Consider the following 15,182-nt stretch of genomic DNA (forward strand, 5'->3'; position numbering starts at 1 on the left):
GCAGAGATGACATTGCTGAATCAAGATGGGCATCGAGAGGCTATGGTGTTTGACTTAATCAAGGCCCCACAGTTTCAGCTGATACTGGGGATACCTTGGTTGGAAAAACATAATCCCTGTATTGATTGGCGAGAGAAGAGACTAACCTTCCCAGAATGTGCTCACACCTGCTACCCAAGGAAAACTCAAAACTCAGTCCTGGCCCCAGTAATTCCAGTAGCCATACAATTACCTGTTGAATACCAAGACTTTCAGGATGTCTTCCAAAAGGAACAGGCAAACACCTTACCACCTCACAGATCGTATGATTGTCAAATAGATCTTGTACCTGGAGCACAACCACCTTGCAGCACAATCTATGCCCTTACGGAACCCGAAAATCTCCATTTGCGCCAGTACCTAGACCAGTACCTTGCTAATGGCTTCATTCGCCCGTCCAAGTCCCCTGCATCTTCAACTTTGTTCTTCGTACCGAAAAAGGAAGGCGACCTTAGAACATGTATAGACTACCACGCACTGAATCAGATAACCATCAAGAATCGATACCCACTGCCTTTGATCGCAGAACTTCTAGACCAGGTGAAGGACGCTTGTATATACACGAAACTAGACCTTCGGGGGGCATATCATCTGGTTCGTGTCAAAGAGGGTGACGAATGGAAGACTGCTTTTCGCACCAAGTATGGACTATTTGAGTACCAGGTGATGCCCTTCGGACTATGCAATGCACCAGCAGCCTTCCAGTTCTTCATGAACGATGTCCTCCGAGAGCTTATCGACGTTTGTGTGGTCGTTTACATCGACGACATCTTAGTATACTCATTATCAGAATCTGAGCATGTAAAACACGTCCGAGCAGTCCTAGAGAAGTTACGCCAGCATAAATGATATGCGAAACTGGAAAAGTGCATCTTCCACACTACGGAAGTGGAATTCCTTGGATTTATTCTGACCCTGAGAGGAATCCGGATGGATACACGAAAAGTGGATGCCATTCTTAATTGGCCTTCGCCAAGTTCAATCAAAGGAGTTCAAAGCATGCTTGGCTTTGCCAATTTCTACTGCAGGTTTATCCCGGACTTCTCGCACATTGTACATCCCATTACAACGCTATTGCGAAAAAACAAACGCTTTGTGTGGACAGAGGAAGCCGAGAACGCCTTCCAAGAGTTAAAAGCTAAATTCACATCTGCTCCCATATTAAGACACCCGCGCCCGAGCTTCCCTACATAGTGGAAACAGATGCATCCAGTTCAGCCATGGGAGCAGTCCTTTCCCAAAAGGATCCCGAAACTAACCAGCTTCACCCAGTGGCGTTTTGGTCAAGAAAATTTTCAGCCCCCGAATTAAACTATGCCATAACCGACAAGGAGCTGCTGGCCATCAAGTCTGCCTTCATGGCTTGGCGGCACTATCTACTGGGTGCCAGACATACCATAACGGTCATCACCGATCTCCGCAACTTACAATACCTAAAGACAGCCAAAGCCCAATCTTCGCGCCAACTCCGTTGGGCATTGTTCTTCGCCGAGATTGATTTTGTAATAACCTATCGACCAGGTTATAAGAATGGTAAAGCAGACGCCTTGTCCCGGATTGGAATGGGAGAAGCACAAATAACTTTAGAACCCGTACCCATAATTCCGGAACAGAGAATCCTTGGCCTGACATCCATACAGACACTGGAGGACATTCAAAACAAGATCCACCAACTCTTTGATTCGGTTGCCCTGCAGGACTGGGCAAATAAAGGTCCAGAGTACTCTGTCATCAATGATTTACCTTATTACCAAGGCCGGCTATTTTTACCGCAAAAAGAACTACAGGAACTTGTCATTTCCCATTACCATGACACCGTAATAGAAGGGCATCCGGGTATTGCAAAAACCGAAGCTAAAATTAGGAAGCAATTTTGGTGGCCCACCTGGCGAAAGGATGTCAAGTCATTTGTCATGTCTTGTGGCATTTGCACACAAAATAAAGGGCAAAAGAAAAAACCTGCTGGATTATTGCAACCATTAGACATACCACCTACCCCTTGGCATACCTTGTCATTAGACTTTATCACAGATTTACCCCCGTACCAAGGTTACAATACCATTATAGTTATTGTAGATCTTTTTTCTAAAATGGCCCACTTCATTCCTTTAAAAGGGATACCTTCAGCTTCAATCCTGGCCAAGGAATTCCTTGAAAATGTTGTCCGCCTGCATGGCTTTCCTTCAGTGTTAATTTCAGATCGGGGCAGTCAATTCATTTCACATTTTTGGAGGAAATGCTGCCAACTGGCACAAATTGATGTTAGGCTTTCGACCAGTCACCACCCTCAGACCGACGGTCAAACAGAGAGGACCAACCAGACCCTTGAACAGTACCTCCGTTGTATGCTACATCAGTCTGAGGGGAATTGGAAAGACATTCTGTGGATCGCAGAGTATGCGTACAATAATTCCGTACACTCAGGAACTGGACAAAGTCCTTTTTTTTTTACCATTTATGGGCACCATCCTCGAACCTCGGATTTGGACTCACCTCAGCATTTAGAGATGCCCGCAGTGGACCATCTCCACACTGTTATTACACAAGCCTTTAAAGAAGCAACCATCCATTTGCAAAAGGCTAAGGAAAAATACAAAAAGGATGCGGATCAGCACAGAAGTGAAACTCCTCAATACCAAATAGGGGACCAAGTATGGTTAGCCACTAAGCACTTACCACTCAAGGGGACTCAGACCTTTAACCCCAGGTATTTGGGACCTTTTTCTGTCATGGCAATTATTAACCCAGTGGCCGTCAAGTTGGACCTACCTGCTCATATGTGAATCCATCCCGTCTTCCACGTGTCTCTTTTGAAGCCAGTGCAACCAGGAACTAGGCTAACCACTCCACCTGAACCTATCCTCATAGACGGAGAGCCCGAGTTCGAAGTCAAGAATATTTTGGACTCAAAAAGAGTGAGATCAAAACTCTTTTACCTAATTGACTGGAAAGGTTATGGTCCGCAGGTCTTGGGAACCTACTGACCACGTGCATGCACCTCGTTTAGTGAAGAGGTTCCATCGGGAATTTCCAGACAAACCACGGCCAAGGGGGAGAACGATTTTAGGAGGGGCCTTGAGGGGGAGTGCTGTCATGATGCCTGCCCCCGGAAGACCAGACCAGGCCCAGCAGCCCCGGAAACAGGCATCATGCCACTTGGAGCATGCCCAAAAGCCCCAGTTAGGGGCTGTTTGGGTGCAGTCCTGGCGCCTATGGCGCCAGGCTCATAAAGATAAAGTCAGTCCTGGCGCCATGGGCGCCAGGCTCATTATTGATAACTTACCTGAAGCAGACCATGCTGCATACTCACCTGAGACAGACCATGCTGCATGAAGACTCAAGCCAAATGAGGCTTAGGAGGGACTATTTTACTGAAGGGACTATTTTGTTACTTGGGTGGGGCTGTGGAAGAATACTTACCTGGAACTTCTTCCATGGCTATTTAAACCACGCCCGGACAGCCACACGTGCTTCGCGTTATTCTGCTTGCTGCAGCATAACGCTCACCGTGTTTTCAGCAGCTCCAGTCTTCAGCCACGCCCGCTTCAGTCCTGGGACTCCTGAAACAAGAGGAAAAGAAGGATAAAGGTTAGAACAGGAGTTTTTTTTTTAAACATTTTTTTTAATTTTTTTTTATTAAAGATAAAACAAAGGAGATGTTATGGCTGAAATGTGATAAGGAAACTGATTCCAATTTATGCAGATTTTGTAAGACACACATTGAATCCTCCAAACATTTGATAATTGAATGAACTGAATTAAAAGACACAAGGTCTCTCTTCCTAAGTAAAATCATCCCGTTAACGGGAAATATGGAAGAGTGGTGGTTTACACTGTTATCTGGAAATAATACCAATCTAATTTGTGCAGCAATTAACTACATGGATAAGATTCTAACAATGTCCTAATATGTAGTAGTTAAGGACTTGAGCTGCACAAAGAGAGAGTTCTTGATGAAATTGAATTTGTCCGACATAAGTTTAAAGATGGATGAGGTGAAATGACTCTGCTAACGATTAATGTGATAGATGTAGAGTGTAATAAAAGTTTAGCTAAACTATATATTACAATAAAAATAAATTTAAAAAAAAAAAGAAGAAAAGAAGGATAAAGGTTAGAACAGGAGTTTTAACTTTAATCCTTACCTGAATCCTGATCCATCTCGCCACGGAGCTGAAAGACAGAAGTCTTTGAAGCATCGCTTCGCATTCCTACGGCACCGCGCTGAACTCACCTGCTTGGCGGTACTTCAGCATTCCATCACGCTCTCTCCATCTCGCGGCCGCCCTCCGATACCTAAGGAGACAAAGACAGCAAGGTGAGCAAGGGGACTCTCTAAGGCTATACAAGCTACCACCAAGGACTTACCTGATTTAGCACGGGGGGTACTCACCTCATCTCGGGTCGGCGCAGTCAACTATGCTTCATCGCCGTACCCCGGCCCCTAAGGGGAAAACCACAACAGACTTACCTGAATCTTACCAATTGCCATTTGTAAATCTTCGAGTGGATTAATCGGCAACCTGCAAGGAATCGGACAGAGTGAAGATCAGACATTTGAACTCTTATGAACAATTGGATTTTAGAGTCAATACTGGAACTCACCAATTCCTCTACACCAGTGAAGTAACTGGTCATCAACGCGACCCTGCGGTCGACGCAGGATGGAGAGCTCATCCTTCCAAACCATCAGGTGAGAGTAAGGAGGGGACATCAAGAGTGATCTGTGGGAAGACAACGGGAGTGGGGAAGGTGGGTTGACACTCAATTCCACGGGTGGTTAATTCCCCTTCTCCTTTGCAGAAGAATATTCCTGCGAGCCAGACGAACTAGGCTGAGCGGGCCAGACCAGTCAGTCATCTCGGCGCTACACGTCACGCTGGTGGAAACAACAGCGGCCCAGTTCCGGTCGACGCCCCCGTGGGAACCAGGTGAGGGTAACAACAGGTGACTTGGACGGGTGAATGAAGCCGTTTGCCAGATATTGATCTAGGTACGTCTTTAAGTGCTGATTCTCCGGTTCAGTTAGAGCATAAATCCGGCTGCAGGGAACCTGAGCCCTGGGTATGAGATCTATCTGACCGTCGTACGCCTGTGGGGAGGTAGAGTGTTTGTCTGCTCCTTCTGGAACAAATCCATGTAGTCCATGCATTCAGGTGGTAGAGTTCTGGTTAAACCCAATATGATTCCCTCTTTGGGTCTTTGTGTTGTTGGGCCCTTTGAGGGGGTTCCTTTACCATATTATGTTGCGGCACAGGCTTAGTAGAAGGTCAGAACTTGTGTGCACCAATCAATCTTGGGATTATGAGTCTCCAGCCAGGGCATCCCCAGGATCAGCTGGAACTGGGAGGCGCTGATGAGATCGAAAGTGAGGTCCTCCCGGGGGCCGTCCTGACAAAGTTGGATGACTTTCTCGGTGTAGTGCGTCACGGGGCCTGAGGACAGCTGAGATCCATCAACTGCTATGATGTTTTCCGATGTCTGCTCCTGTCGAAGAGGAAGGCCTATCTGTTTTATCAGGTCTTGGTCGATGTAATTACCCACAGCTTCACTGTCTATGTACACCTCCAAGGCATGTAGCTTCGACGGTTGATTGTGGTTGACCAAGAGCACGGGAATGACTAAGTGAGAGCTCTGTAAAGCTTCCTTCTCAATGCTCGGCAAGTTTTCTGAATCATGTTTTTCTTCAACTTTGTCCGTTGCTCCGACCGTTCTTCTAGGTGGTTTCACGGGGCATTCTCGGAGGAAGTGGCCGGCCTTATCGCAATACAAACAAAGCTGCTGTTGCCTCCTTTTTTCTCTTTCAGCCTTGGTGAGTGGACTCCGCAAGCCCCCAATTTACAGATTTCAGACTGGTTGTGTTGTTTGGTTGGAGCCTCACGAGGCTGCACGTAGAGTGATCACCCCTCTGACTTAGCTCGATCAGTTTTGTGGTCCTGCAACCTATGGTCTAGTTGCACTGTTAATCAATGTATTCTGCACATCCTTCGGGAGGATTTATTACCTAGGCTAATATATTCTTTAGTTCTCCTTGCAAACCCTGATAGAATAGCGTAGTTCTCTTCCCCTCTTTCCAGTTGGTTTTGGCAATGAGGCGATTGAAGGTGACGATATATGTTAACAAGACCTGGTTGCCCTGCTGAAGTGACAACAGTTCGTTGTCCAGACCTTGATCTCGAGTGTGTCAAGCGAACAGCTTCTCCAGTTCATGTTGAAAACCCCTGAAGTCAAGAAGCAAGGGGTCATCCCGGCTCACCAAAGGTATTGCCAAATCTGCTGCACTACCCTCACATACGAAAGCACAAACGCTACTCTTGACTGTTCATTGGGGAATGCTCCTGGTCTGCACAAGAAATGCAGGCGACATTGGTTCATAAAGATGGTGTATTTACTGGGATCACCTGAAAAACGCTCGGGAGGAGCCAGAGGAACTGCCCCAGGAAGGACAGCTTGTGCTGGCGTGGAGAGTGAGGCTGCACTGGAAGGTGCAGACCCGGGTGGTGGTGCTGGTCAGCCTGTGTCTGGAGCAACTGCCTTGCTTGATCGTCTGTACATTCCCGGTTCACGATTAATTCTCTCTTCAGGGCATTTGTTTCTTGTCTTGAGACATGTACTTCAGCCTGTAGTTCCCAAGAAATTGGGCCAATTGGTCAGTTTCCATGTTTCCATTATGCCCAGGCAGAGATTCGTAGGAGGCTTCGCGTTCTGTTACGCTTACCTTGTCTCTGCAGGGGTATTGGGGCATGGTTGTAACCCTCCCAGGGGGAAATGCGTCCTAGGGATATGCTTGTCGTGGACACCAGTGACTGCGGTAGGAGTTTCTCAGGGTCATGCACCTGTGTGAATACAAAGGGGAGCGTTGAGTGATGCTGGCGCAACCTTGCTCCCCTTCCGTCCCTCCCCAGAATTGTACTCCAATAGGTGCACTGTCCCAGTTGGCTCACCTATTAGTAGAGTATTTGGGCACTCCATCCTGCTACTTCTGGCAGGGGGACTTAATTGCCAAGAACCGAGTTTTTTCACTGGTGCTTTGCGGGCAGTAGTCCAGTCCAGCTGCGACTACCCAGTTCTTTTGGTAAGTAGTGTTCTTAATCTTGTCTGTCTTCTTTTGCGTGTTGGTTTTCAGCCTTTCCTTGTTTGGCTTTTGTATGGTTTGGTAAGTAATGTCCTTTTTCTTGTCTGTCTTCTTTTGCATGTTGGCTTTCAGCCTTTCCTTGCTTGTCTTTGTATTGTTCGTCTTCCGTTATCTTTCGTTTATTTAGTTCCTCAACAAGTGTCCGTTCTGAGTGTTATTGTCCGTGCCTTCTGTAATCCTGTTCTTGCTTTTTCCCTCGTGTAGGTGATGGAAGCGGGACCCTGGAGCTGCTGAGAACAGATGCGGTAACCAGAGTGATGAAGAACTGGATCCACGGTTGTAGGTAACAGGTGAGTTGTATTGTAGCGGTGTGCATGTGATCTTATATGTGGCACGCTCCCAATTGTTGCAATGCGCTAACCTTGTCTTGTCTTCTTTTGTTGCAGTGACTGGACTCGCTGAAGAAGAATGCCATGGAGAGATGGCAGAGCGGAGTGTCGGATTCCTGGGCAAATATCTCTCTGCAGGTTCATGCGTCGGTAAGCGTCACGTTGCTTTTGAATGCAAGTTAACGCGAAGCGCTGGCTCCGAGGATGGAGCGGCTAATATAGCTGAGCTTCTTGGCCATGCCCATTAGACTGTTCTGTCTGCCACGCCCAGCCACACCTAGTCCCTGGCACGTGAAGCTGGGCCAAGAAGGCCACACCCAGCTCCTCGCAAATAAGAGGCCTGGAAAATAAGTCATCCAATGGAATTACAGCAACCCAATGCCAATTCCCCACATGAGTCTGGTGCCAGAGGCGCCAAGACAAAGTCCAGCCAGGCCCCCTGTGTTTGTGTGTTCCAAGGGACACAAATGAGTAATTCCTCGGCATGGTCCCATGGAACCCACTATCTGGGGTATCTGTGTATATGATCCAGGGTGTGTGGTCGTGACAACACCAGAGCAAACTGAAGGAAGACTTGCTGACAAGAGGGCAAGGGTAACATCCTCCAGGGCACATGAGACACCATCCTTCAGGACATGGGCATAGTGCTTAGTATTAGACACGTGTAACAATTCAGCAAAATGTCCATGCACAACAGACACTACTTACAAGCCACACTATGACCAAAAGCAATACACTAGGAATACCACACTCACAAGTCTTTATAAAGAATTAAGATAACTACTATTATTAAAGGTGAAGACTTCAAATATTTGGAATGCTAAGTTTCTGGTGCGAACACCCAGTACAAAGGAAATATGTGCCTTATTCAAAGAAAGCCCCTCAACATACACATTACACATTTAATTGCATCACTCCTCTACTTCATCACACTGGGCCTCATTACGACCTCTGCGGTAGCCATGCCGCTATTAGCGGCATGGATGCAGCCGAAATCGCGTCCGGGTCCTCAGAATGAGGAATTACTGGGCCATTCCGAGTTTGGAAGGCCCGGTAATTCCTCCCTCCAAGGACCTGGACCCGGTCCTTCCCCATTCCTATTTCAGCCCCCATAGGGCTGAATGGGAATGGGAGAGGGAGCAAACAAAGGGCCATTACGAGCTGGCCCGTTGTTTGCTCCCTCTTTCCCTCGCGAGACCCGGTAAGCATGCCTAGTTTGACCAGGCGTTGCTTCCTGGGTCCCGCGAGGGGACCTCGTAATGAGGCGGTACGGGGTAAACGGCGCCAGCACCTTTTACGGCGCCGTTTACCCCGTACCGCCAGGGTCATAATGAGGCCCACTGTCTTTTAATGTTCAATAGCTCACGTTAATGCAATAGTTAAGGTGAGTCTTGTGAAGTAGTTGCATAATGTGACTTAAAGACACACAACAAAAGATGCTATATGAGGTGACTGCTTGTAATAATTGTTTCATAAAGGGAGGCTGCTTGTTATTATAAAAACGAGGTGAAGATGTGTCTCAAAAAGACAAAGTTCACGAACATAAGAGAGACGATTCATGTAGGCTATATTGAAATGGACTATTGTCATCTGTTATATGTTTGACCGAAGCCAAAACACATTTGGGAGTCACTCCACATCTCCATGAGCAGAGTACCAAAGTGGGATATGAAGACTCTTCTGATGATACTTGATAGATTGAAACATGTGTAAACAGGCCTAGTAGGCTAGCACTTTAATGTGTAACAATGCCTCTTGATGGCAGATCTTGATATTTGGTGACATTTACAGCTTAATAATTAACTTTCTTTGGTAATTTACACTACTGAACCATGGAGGAGTGTGCATGTAAATGGAAAGCACGGGGGATAGATATGTTTTTACACCAACAACATGCAATGGATGAGTTTGCATTTCCTGGCAATATCTTGGATTGTTTCACATAATGTATAGGAAAAGAGCCCAATCTGAAGGGCCCTCCTGCCACCTGCACACTGGCTAAATATGTCTGTATAAGTAGATATATATGTTATTGCAAAATATTTGAATCATATAGTTCAGAAAAACAACCATATATTTATTCTACTGGAAAATGAAAACAACAGAGGCTGTTTTCGTATGGTATCACTATTGACATTGTGCACAAAGCAAGCACGAGTAGATTCATCTGTCAGAATGCTGTCATATATTGGTATAGCTATCATAGAGATTTATGGGCATAACCACCTTGGAAATATTGTTATACTGGCATATATTGTTGGCAAAGGCATCACAAAAATGCATTGGAAAATGCTCATGTGCACTGTTGGTGAATTGCATCTATTGGGTATTTGAATTGGAGTTACGCTATTAAACCAGTTGCAAACAATCTGTCTTTTTACTCGATTTTTGTAAAGAAAGAGTGCTCTATAATGTACCATTTTAACCAATTATTCAAAATGTTCTCAGTGTGTAGTTGACTTAGACTCCCTCCCTATGCTCAGTTGCTTTGGCATATTAGTGAAACATGTCTACCACCCTCCAATTAAAAAATATGGCAGCCGTTATTGGGTAAGGGGCTGGGTATTAATGTGTACATGCAAGGCTGGGGTCCAGGCAATGGGCATCGGAGCATCAACATTTTCTTAAATGTTTTACTGCTATATTTGGGCAAAGACACATTGATTAATGTTGTTAAATAGATGAGGGTTTTGTGTGGGGTTATATCACAGTGTGGCAACAGACTGGACATTTTATTTCTGTAGCATGGCCTTGTTTAATCTCAGAAGGGACAAGACCAATATGATATGTGTTCTTACATGTGGAGCTTGGGGACACTTGTGCAGTCAGCAAGTACATGTGTTCTTACTGTGTCATTGCATATCTTTCTGGTGTTTGGGGCAAAGTCAACATGATGAGTTTTCTTTCATGGTGAGTCATGGGTGGAGGCATTTCAGCAGCCAAACAAGGAAATGGTTTATTACTGTAGCAGTGCATGTTTTACTGGCCTTGAGGTGTTGGGGCTTTGCTGTCAGTACACTGTTCAATTTTTCCACTTCACCGCCACCTCCCCAGCCTGTCGTCAGTTAGGCTGGTTATCTATGAGGCAGAGGGCAAAGTATAAGCTCAGTCGTATAATCTTCTATACACTACAGACTTGCCCCACCCTCCCTATCAGCCCATATCACTTCCTATTCTCCCCCTCGCTTCCTACAATCATCCTCGGCTCACCTACTTGCCACCTCTTGTCCCCCTTGTGCTCCCTCTTGTTTCCGCTCTCGTCCTCTCCTCGCTAAATTACTCAGGAATGTTCTTCCTCTCTCTCTCCCTCTGCAGTACTCCCACTCTATCTCTATTTAAATCCAACCTTCTAGCTCCCCTCCATTCTGAAGAACCACTTGCATATCATTCTATTCCACCGCATCTCCCTCGTTGCCTCTCCCCTATGACAACCCTACATCACTTATCCCTCACCCCTTCATCCCAAAACAGAACACTTCCAATTCCTATACCATGCTCTACTGTCCATGACCCTGGTTCATGTTTCTATCTCCCCAGCATCATCTGGTCTTTTATCCATACCCTCTCACCCATTGTTAAGGAAACTGGTGCTCCGCTATGTAAATCAATGTTTAAAAGTGTTGTAAGGATTTTCGGGTGATAAATGCATTATTTTCCCTGTATTTTCCAATAACTAAATACCTAAATAAATAATACTGCCAAAATATACTAGTGTCTAGAAAATAAAACTCATCCCAAACCTAGCAATCCTGTCTAGAAAGCATGAATTCAGGAAGTGCTCCTATTCATGAATAATGGAATCCAACCAATCCACCAAACCACATGTCAGCCACCTGTCAGGGACAAGTGTTCCTATGGACAACAAATTGCAACAAATGTGCAATTCTGCTGATCACCCTCTTATCAGGGATGGCTGTTATTGCCATTCCGGGTGGGCCACTTTAGGTGCTCATCATCCTAAATTTCAGTTTGAGATGGAATTGGCAGAATAAATACATTCTATTGTAAGGGCCGTGGATCCTTCATTTTGTCCTGGCAATTCCGGCCCAACATTTATGATTAATTTCTCCTTGGAAGTCTTCTGTCCATTTCTGGTAATTTCCGTTAACTGCTGTCTTGCTGCTGCTTTATTCACTCTTTGATCACTCTCCTCCTAAAAACATCTGTGAACCGGGATAATGTGGGCATCTGTGAGCATATAACAAACTGTCCTTTCCTGATGAAGCTTATCAAAAAGAGTGTCTTTTATTTCAACTAAAGGATTTTGTGGAGCCCCACCAACTTCCTGGTTCCCACCAATCAGGTTGATGCCCTTCACACGGCCTGGAGAAAGCCCTTCTGGATATTAGGAAAGGGCAGCTTTGGAACCTTGGCTAAAATCATGCATCGCAATTTAAAATGCTCAAAATCTTGGTCACATTTGACACACTGGATCACCAGGTTCTTCTCCAAAGGCTCCATTATGTGGCTTTTCTCTCCAATGGCGCTCTCCAGGGGTTTGTCTCATTTACTACCGGATGCAGTTCCTGTCTAACCCTGCATGGCATATATACTGCTTTGTGGACCCTAAATGTGGTGTCCCTCTAAGTGTGCCGCTGTCACCACCGTTCTTCAACATCTATGTGAAGCCCATCCAAAACCTCCTTCTCAGATGGAGGTCGATTTTCAGTGTAAATCAGATGACACTCAACTGTTCTTCAAACTCTTGTATTGTCCTTTGTCTGCCCTCTCAGATATCATTGGTCTGGTTAAGACCTGGATGCAACATAATTGGCTCAGCCCCAATACCCCAAAAACAGTGTTAATGCTGATCCATCCTCTTCGCTCATCCTCATTTCAGCTGCAGTTCGGAGGTATCTCTATTTTAGATGTAGTTAAATCCTTTGGGGCTTACCTGGATACTTTGCTAGATTTTTTGGTTCAAATTAATCTGATTATGTGAAACACTTCCTACTAAGACTAAGCTGATGATGCCTTTTTGTCCTCAGACCACTTGTTCACATTTGCTCATGGAATAATTGGTTAAAAACTGGACTACTGTAACTCACTGTATGTTTGCTCTCCAAAATCTCTATGCCACAAAATCCACGTGCTCCAAAACAATACCTCTAGAATTGTGCTTAATCTGCCTTTCCGATCTCACCACACCCCTGGGCAATGGCCACTTCATTGGACTCCTGTTTATGCAAGGATAATTTTTAAGCTTGCAGCATTGCTACACAAATGTCTATGTAGCAGTTCCCACTCCTATCGTACTAAGAGACTGTCCCTGCACACTTACAATTGCCCCCACTGTTTGTCAGCAAATGTTCATTTTAGCCAACCCGGATCCAAACCCATCTCGGCCAGAAACAAAACGTTTGCAGTGGAAAGTGCCAATGTCTGCAACATTCCACCCTCCCGCAGTCTAATTTGGGTACATTTCGGTAATCACTAAAATACCTGATTTTCCAGAACCACCTCTCCAGGTTACTTGCCAACGTCCTTCTATTGCGTCTTCCAATGGTGAATTTAGCACTTGCATATCGTGTTGTTGAAGCACTCTACAAATCCAATATATTCAACAAAGTCAACACTCATTAATGGAAAGTGTAATTTTGAATGTGTAAATATATGCAGAAAGCAAATAGTAATGTCCATGCTGCAGATAACTTTGCTTAAACCATGTACTTTAACGTGAGAGCATTTCAGCATTGTCAATCCACCTTTTATTTCTTGGATAAAAAGCATATTTTTTCGAGAGCTCCACTCTGGTATCAGTTGATCTTTTTAACATAAATTGTCATTGGCATACCTGCACAATAACTCATGAAGCAGTCTATTGAATTACGCCTCAGTCAATTGACTCGAATGGCCCGTAATAGGATTGATGGGCCGAGATTACATGTTCTGAAAATTCGATTCACGCAATTACTTACACATCATTGAAAGGGCACCTGCAATGATGCACAATGTACAACGATGCTATTTTTTAAATGTTCACACGCATACTGTAAGAATATGTGTAACACTGTTACAGATTGCATAGCATACACTATTGGGGTCATTTTATAACAGACCTAAACTGCACTGAGTGGGACGGTATACGTTTGCACTTAAATGCGAAAAGTCCCATTCAGAGCAATTTTGGTAATTTCCAGAGCGCAGTTGAAATGTCAAGAGTAAAACCGTCGGTATTCTTCACTATTCTGATCCATTTTGTAAACATATGTCAATGGCCCTCATTACGACCCTGGCGGAAAGTGACTGACCGGACCGCCACAGCGTAAATAGCGTTTCCGCCATTGCACGATGGAGCAAAGTGCGGCCCATTCCGACCCATCGGGCACGAGCACCACGCCATGGCGGAAGTGCAAAGTCCGCGATGGCGGAAATGACCCCAAAACGGCCCACACCGCCGCCGTACGGCGCCCTAGGTGCAATACCGCCACCCATCTTAGCGGACACCGCAGTGAGCGCCAACCGGAAAGTACGGTGACCGTAAATATACGGAAACGGAAGTAAAAACATGGTCCCGGAACGGGAAACATCACGCCGTACACCTATAAAACCACAAAATCCACACAACCACTAAAAACACTACCCTGAGACACATCCCAACCCGTCATCCACCCTAGTGAAACCAAGAAAAATGGGAAAAGTAGCGAAGAAAGCGTGCGACCGCAAGCGGCAGGTCCACTTCTCCCGTGAGGAACTCACCGTGCTCACAGAGACCCTCCAGGAGAATGCTGCCGCCGTCTTCTCCACGCAAATGACCAGGACGGCACTTGCGAACAAGAAGGCCATATGGGCCCTGGTGGCACAGCGGGTAAGTGCGGTGGGGACCGCACCCCGCAACCCACAGCAATGCAGAAAGCGATGGGACGACCTGCGGATACGCGTCCGTAGCATACTTTCTGCCAACCGCAACATTGCCACAGCCACCGGGGGAGGATCGGAATCACCCATCAAGTTGACCCCCTGGGAAGATATCTGTGCCTCCACCATAGGAATGGAGAGCATAGAGGGAGTCGGAGGGATGGAGAAAGGAGTGCAGTCATCCGAAGAATCCGGTAGGTGGCCCAAATAAAACCATGCCAAATCCACAATGTCCAATCATGTGAATCACCATGTGTCCACATAGCGCAACAGTAACACATGTCCAGGAGAACGTCCACACACATTGGCCTGACAGCGCACTTTACAACTCACAATAAATACATAAATAATTAAAAACCCCAAAAACACCCTCTACACGTGCAGCAGGCACACCCTAACTGCAGGCTGCCAAACAACTGCACCCTCACTCCACACACAAATGAAAGCACCTCCAAGGCCCCGACCCAAATCACCCTTAGGTACCACCCCAATGCATGTGATACATTGCCATTCCAATTCCCACAGACCCATTAATAACGCCCGCCCTCCTTTACTCCACCACAGGGTCCGATCCAAACGACGAGCTTCAGGACACCCCTACCAGCACACCTGCAAAGAGGGCCAAGACCAACGGCCAAAGACCCTCCACCTCAGCTGCACGCATCAAGACACGGCAGCAGCACAAATCAAGTGGCAGCACAGAGGAGGGAACTCCAACAGGCACCCCAGCAGCCAGCATGCCCACAACAGCACCACCACAGGTCCCCCCAATGGATGCCACAGAAGGCACTGCCTCTGGTGGCAGCAGCACCATAGGTGAC

Source organism: Ambystoma mexicanum, chromosome 10, assembly GCF_040938575.1.
Source record: "Ambystoma mexicanum isolate Mex_15411 chromosome 10, UKY_AmexF1_1, whole genome shotgun sequence".
Classification (NCBI taxonomy): Eukaryota; Metazoa; Chordata; class Amphibia; order Caudata; family Ambystomatidae; genus Ambystoma; species Ambystoma mexicanum.